The following is a 6553-nucleotide window of genomic DNA, read 5'->3' as shown; positions in this document are numbered from 1 at the left end:
ATGATTGGACAATAACTGGCAGATGGTCTTCTCTGGGAAAGTAGTGACTCCTTGTCCTTTTCCTACAAGGTTTAGGAACCTAATTTCAGAATTACTGCTCATGGAAGCTATGTTGGTGTTGTTTTATTTAATTCCTTGAGCTCTTTGACCTGAAGCTAACCCTATTCCTTCATCAGCAGCCCCTTCTGGGGATAACCAGAGCCCTTAACTCTGGTCAGGGTAGCATCATTCCTGTGTCACCTGAGCAATGCAGAGCTCCAGCTGTGGGCTGCTGAGGTTGATGGCACATGCATCCAGAATCCTGGTGGCAAAGTGCACCACAGCCTGAGAGGCAGTGTCACCTCTGTCAGCCACGAAAGGGAGTGCAGAGAAAGGGGAGAAGCAAAGGTATTGCACTGTAGGTGGGCTTTTCCTAGAGAAAGTGCTGGTGTCGGCCTTCACGAGCTTCCTGAATTCAGAGGAAGAGGGCATTATGTGTTTTTAGACTTCACTGTTCTTCTGGGACGAAGAAGCAAGGGGGGCTTTTGTCCATGTTAGCAATGCAGACTTCCTGTGTCACATCCTGTTTCCCTCCATTCATTGGGAAATCTGTCAGAACTGATGTGATAGCTGCTGATCTTTCAGGTGGACATGCCAGAGAGGGGGCCACAGTACCAGGACTTTCTGGCCATCTACTTGCTTCTGCAGCTGCCCATGGCCAGAGCATACAGTTACAAGTGTGAGGTCCTTGCTCTCTGGGGAGAGCTATACTGTTGAGATGTGACCGGTGGGCTGTGAAGTCTTCATTACTCTTCTATGAGACTGTCTTGGGTTCCCACGTTTGTATCTGCCTTATCTCGGCGCAGTCCTGTCAGGTTTGTGGTTTCCTAATGACTGGGGAGAGGCCCTCATGTCTTGGCTGTTTATAGATCTGTCTCATCTGAAGGCCTTGGCCTCTGCCTGAGGTCCTGCACGAACTGGCTGGTCTCCCTCCTCCAACTGAGTGTAAGGCACCTCACATTCGCTGACTATTGAAAGGTGGCTGGCCACCTGGCATCTATCCTGTAGCATCTTTTCTATCCTTGGCTTCCGCTGTGGTTTGCCAGCTAAGAAACATTGTGATTCCACAATTTGGCTTAATGAGACTATCTCATTAGTCCTCTTTCTCTGAACTCATCAGTCCTGTCTCTGGATTAAACAAATGACTCAGCTTCTTACAGAAAATGCTACCTGGAGCCTAAAGCTATTGAGATCCTCAAATGGCTGATATGCAACTACCTGGAATTTCAGCTATCTGTAAAACTAGCATTATTTTTTAACGTATGCTTGCCTGGCTGTGGACTAGATACGGTGGAAGATGTAAGAGGCAGAAGACGTGATGCCTGGGCTGTGGGAGTTTTCAGATAACTGCCACGCATGAAGCACTTGAAGAACAGCTCACTGTGGTGCAGAACCCAGGACCTATCTTCAGGACCTATGTTGAGAGTAAATTAGATCAGGGTGAACCACATGGTCTGTGCAAGCTTCGGGATGCTGGTGAGGTCAGGACGGTGAGATTAGAGAGATGCAGTGTGTTCATGAGACATACTGCACAGTGCATCGCCCCTATTATGGCAACACCATTCAAGACTTCTTTTTTGGTGCAGTGGTTAGACTGAAACTTCCTGGGCGTCAGACAGGTCTGGAGGTGAAGCATTTGTGGTGATGAGGTGGAACCTGAAGCCAAAGGTCCCCAGGCTCCTGCTCATCACCAGGGACTCCCTTCTGTCACCTCTGCCAGGCAGGGAGACAGGGCTCTTTACCTCTGTGGCTCTGGGATTTCTACTGTGAAACTCGTACACTCAAATCAGAACCAGCCAGCTGAGGCAGGAGCCAAGTTCAGCACCTGCCATCTCTTGTTGCTCCTCCGGGCAGGAGTGTTGAGCTGTGTCCATGGAGTGGGCTGCGGAACAGGCTTGTGTGAAAGGAGGCAGTATCCGTTGGTCATGGCTGTTGGGTACCTGTGTGGACAGCTTTGTGTGGAACCAGTTGGGTCGGGCTGGAGAAAGGGCAGTCGTCTGAGGTGCAGTGGGCAGAGCATCAGCAGAGCGCCAGGAAAGGGGGCAGCAGGGCCAGGGACTACCCTCGGCCTTCACCGCTGTCCTGCTGGGTGTGCCAACAAATCCGGTATGGAGAGGGGGCACATGCCTTTGTGCTTGTTATAAGTCTGGACAAGGCTGTCACTTCCAGGGACCTGTTGATGAGTTCTGAATTGTGAACAAGTGGTGTCAGTGCCCTTGGCCCACACGGGTAGCTTTCACGGACCTCTGACTGGTCACTGTAACCGTCCTTGAGGCAGGTGTGAATACGTGCGTACTAGTGACACTACTGCTGCTGGCTGCTCTTACTGGAGGTGAAGGTTCTGTGCTGGAGGCAAAGCTGGCTTTTAATAGAGTTGGGATCCTTGGGCCTTGACCTTGGCCTGGTTGCCTGGATAAAGTGAATGTGACACCACAGCGTGGGAATTGTGGGGGCAGAGGCAGCCTTCTGAGAGAAAAGGCTTGGTGGAGAGCCTGCCTCTGTGGTTCCTGCTCCTTGCTTCTTCCCTCCTTTTTACTGGGGCGCTTTGTTGGGGTTGGGGATAATATGGAAATAGCTGTACATACCCCTCCAGGGTACATCCTGGAAAAACTGGAGCAGGATGGGGTGGGAGCACGGTTAGAGTTCCCAGATCCAGCTGTGAGAGACTGGATAGGCCCAGAAGTGCCCTGGGATGCCAGCCTTCTCTGCCCTCACACCGGGCTCCCAGAAGCATGCCTGATTGAAGTCCTCTCAGCCCAGCAGGATGTGAAAAAGGGAGGCACTCTTTCCGTGTGTTGCATCCTTTCCTTCCCTGCGGCATCTCCCTTAGCTTTTGAGCTTGAAGTCAAAGGAGTAGGCTCTGGGATATAGCTCTGTGACTGCTGGGCAGACATGTGAAAGTCAGGGTGTGTGTGTGTGTATGTGTGTGTGTGTGTGTGTGTGTGTCTTTATATGTTCGTTTGCAGAAGTCTTGCCACCAGTTGGAGTGTTGAGAGCATCTCCATTGGCGGGGAGACCTGACATTTGTTTTTTACTTTTTAAGAGAATGCCATGCCCCCTGTGTGTAAGGGAGGAGCTTTTGAGTTAGACATTTTCCCTATGGGAATCCTCTTGGTTTGTTTTGTGGGAAGGGGGATGGGTAAGTGATTTTTATCTCTGACCGTCAACACAGCTGTTCTTACACTGAATTTGTGCTATTGCATACATGTAGCCATCTTTCTTTTCACTGCAGCAGTGTTTATCAGTAGTTCAAAATGATTTATTTGCTCCTGGGGAGTAAAAACTTTTTTTTTTATTAAAAAAAAAAAAAGAAAAAGAAAAAAAAAAGAAAGGCAAGTGTACCCCACCACCTACTATGAATGATAGCTGTAGGATTATTAGGCCACAAAGGTCAAGGCTGCAAGTCCCCACAAAATATCCTGTTTTGACACTGGAGCCTTCGTGTGCAGCAAGAAAGACAGGAGGCCTTGCAAAGAAGTAGTGTTGAGTTTGGGAGCAGTGAGATGAGGGTTGGATCCTAGAAGCAGGCACTGGGGACTGCGTCCTGCAGTTAGAAAATCATGAGTTGCATTGAAAATGCTGACTTTCTTATCTGCCCTAGAAAGACCTTTCTGTACGTGCAGATTGCATATGTCTTTGTTCTTTTCACTGCTTCCTGACCTTCCTGGTGGGTGTGCCCGTTTCCTCCTTTCTCCCCACCTGTCCTCTCTGTACTGCTCCTAGCCCTTCCCACTCCATCTACCTCCCGGGAAGCCAGTCCTGCATGCTGAGTTTGTGACATGCCTTCACTCCCATTTCATCTTGAGCAAGTTTTAGAAGGTGTCTAGAATGTCTCCCTTCTCTCCTTCCTCCTCCTCCACAGTACCAAGAGGCATTGGGAGTGGGCACAGAACAGCCAGCTGGAGGGGGGGCGGTGAGTGTGAGTGTCTGGTTGCAGCTGGACTGTGATCGAAGTTACCCCTGCAGATGGAGGAAGACTTGGATACCCTCCACCAGAATCCACTTAGCCCGGCATGCCACTACATCCTCAGCCCTCACCAGCTCTGCAGGAGCGGGATGGCCGCCACAACTTCCCACTCCTGGTGCGGACCGTGAGCAGGGTCCTGCCCCTTGCCATTCATCCCAGATCCTTGTCCTAGGGGCCAGTTGCTGGGATGCCTGAAGCAATGCTGCCCACTACACAGCCATTGCTGTACATTTTTGGTTGTTTTGAAGAAGCTGAGTGGAGGGGGGTATGATTCTAGGCTCAGGGCAGTGGGATCTTCACCAGAGGGGAGCACGCCCACCTGCTTGCAACCTCCTCTGTCCTCTTGGCCACCCTGCCTCCTCCAAGCCAAAGTGTGGCCTGGCTTTTGCCTTCCCATTTGGTTTCCCTCTCCTTTTTTGTGCTTAATTTATTAAGATAGTTGCTGTATAATTTATTTTCATAAACTATAAAAAATTACTAAATGGTTAAAATAGACTTGCAGGCCAATCTTTAATGGGGTGGGAGGGTCTGCGGGAGGGGTGGGGAAAGGGAAAGATGTTTTGATATAAACAAAACAAATGCACTTTGGGTGTGTTTTGGTATTTTTCTGGGGGTTGTGGGATGGGTGCTAGGAAGTCCCTGTAGCTTAGTTCTAGAATGGGGTGTCTGTACATACTGTATTAATAGGCATGTTTGACTCATAAAGGGCCGTTAGTAGCTGCTGCAGGTCCTGTTTGGAACCCTTGTGTACAATTCCCGGTTTTTGTAAGTGTCAGTGCGGGAGACATTTGACTCTGGTGTTTGTATCTCCTTTTTATGATTGCTGTACCGACCCATGTCTTTTTGGGGAGGGGTGAAGAGATTTGAAATAAAAATGTTTAGAAATCATTTCATGTTACTTGTGGGGGGTTTTGTTGTTTGTTTTTTAATCTGCCTCGTATCTTCTGTGGCTCCTCACTGCCCTCTTGGAGTCAGTTGCCCACCTGGAGAAGGGGGTGCCCCTGGAGAGTAGTGTCTGCTCAGCTCTGGGCTTGTCAGCATTAGAGATGTTGGAAATTCCTGAGACTGGTGTCTGTCCTACAGGAAGTGCAGGGGAATTCAGGGAACTTGGGGGCTGGGTGCCCATGGCTTTTGCCATGGTGAGCTGTGGTCTAGGGCTCTCGCCAACGACAGGTCCTGTTTTATCCTAGTTGTTCTAGGCCAGCTGAGGATCGTGGGCAAGGTTTTCTCCTACAGTTTATCTGCATCTCTTTGCTGCCTTTTGTAGCCCACTCCTGCCCAAGTTGTTCTCTTAGGCAAGGAAAGGCTGGGTACGTTCCTAACATCAGTGTGTCCTTGGAGCCACTCAAAGCGCCCCCCTCACTGTATTCCCTGAGAGGGCCCCTGGATTTCATTGACCTATTATGAGAAATTGTCTTCCTCTTCCTAGAGGGAAGTACCCTGCTATGAAAACTTCCTTCTCAGAAGCCGGACTGGGAGGGAGGTCCAGCCAGGCTGCCAGCTGCAGTCTGCTCACTCACAGATCATGCACCTGGGTGATAAGGAAGCAGTGACGTGTTCTGGTAGCCACTCTGATGCACTAACTCCCTCCTCCTCCTGGAAGACAAGGACGGAAGAGTAAGGGACACCAAAATCATAATCAGTTCTAGAAATGGGTGTCTGTTGGCTGGTGTGTCAGTGGAAAAGGCGCTTTACTAGCAGTACCTGGGCCTGCAAACACTGTCAGTCGAAAGTATTCGTGTGTGTGCTCATTTGAAAGAGTTATAGGAGAGACAGAGATCTTCCATCTGCTGGTTTGCTCCCCAAATGGTCACAGTGACCAGGGCTGGGCCAGGCTGAAGTCACAAGCCTGGCTCTTCCAATGGACTCAGTACTTGACTTGGGCTGTTCTTTGCTGCCTTCCCAGGTACATTAGTGGGGAGTTCAGTTAGAATTGGAGTGGCTGTCCTACACTCATGCAGGATTCTGATGTTGCCCCATGTGCACGGATTTTCAAAGTAGAGACAGTAGTTACCATTATTTCACTTTGACATTCAAATAGATGAGGGTTCACTGGGTTTATCAGGATATTTGGGTGCCAGCTCAGCACGCCTTGGTGGCTCAGCAACCTAGCTTATTCATAGCAGAAAAGCATTCTTTCAGAAACATAAGTCCCAAAAATAAAACTACCCGCTCTCACCTCCTCCACCCCCGAAGCCTAAAACTACTTCATTTCCTGTGTTCTCTGCCTCCAGTTTCAACTTGCTTCATTCTAGCTGAAGGCTGCTTCACTTCGCCTCTATGAGTATCCTGATGCACACCCTTATTCTATGTGTGTGTGTGTGTGTGTGTGTGCGTGCACATGTGCCTGATAGAGGAGGGGGTGGGAAAAGTGATCCATCCTGCTGGGTTCCCTGTAACCCCTCGCAGCAGGAGCGGCTTGTACACAGGGACCTGACACATGTGCCCTGTGGACTGCAGAGTAGCCACCAGCTGGCTGAGCGGTCACTTCCATCCTCCCTGGGGCTTCCTGAGGAAGTCTGTGATGTTCTCCTTTGTGCTGATGAC

This window comes from Ochotona princeps, chromosome 17 (assembly GCF_030435755.1).
Source record: "Ochotona princeps isolate mOchPri1 chromosome 17, mOchPri1.hap1, whole genome shotgun sequence".
Lineage (NCBI taxonomy): Eukaryota > Metazoa > Chordata > Mammalia > Lagomorpha > Ochotonidae > Ochotona > Ochotona princeps.
Note: the sequence above shows the minus strand (reverse complement) of the source record.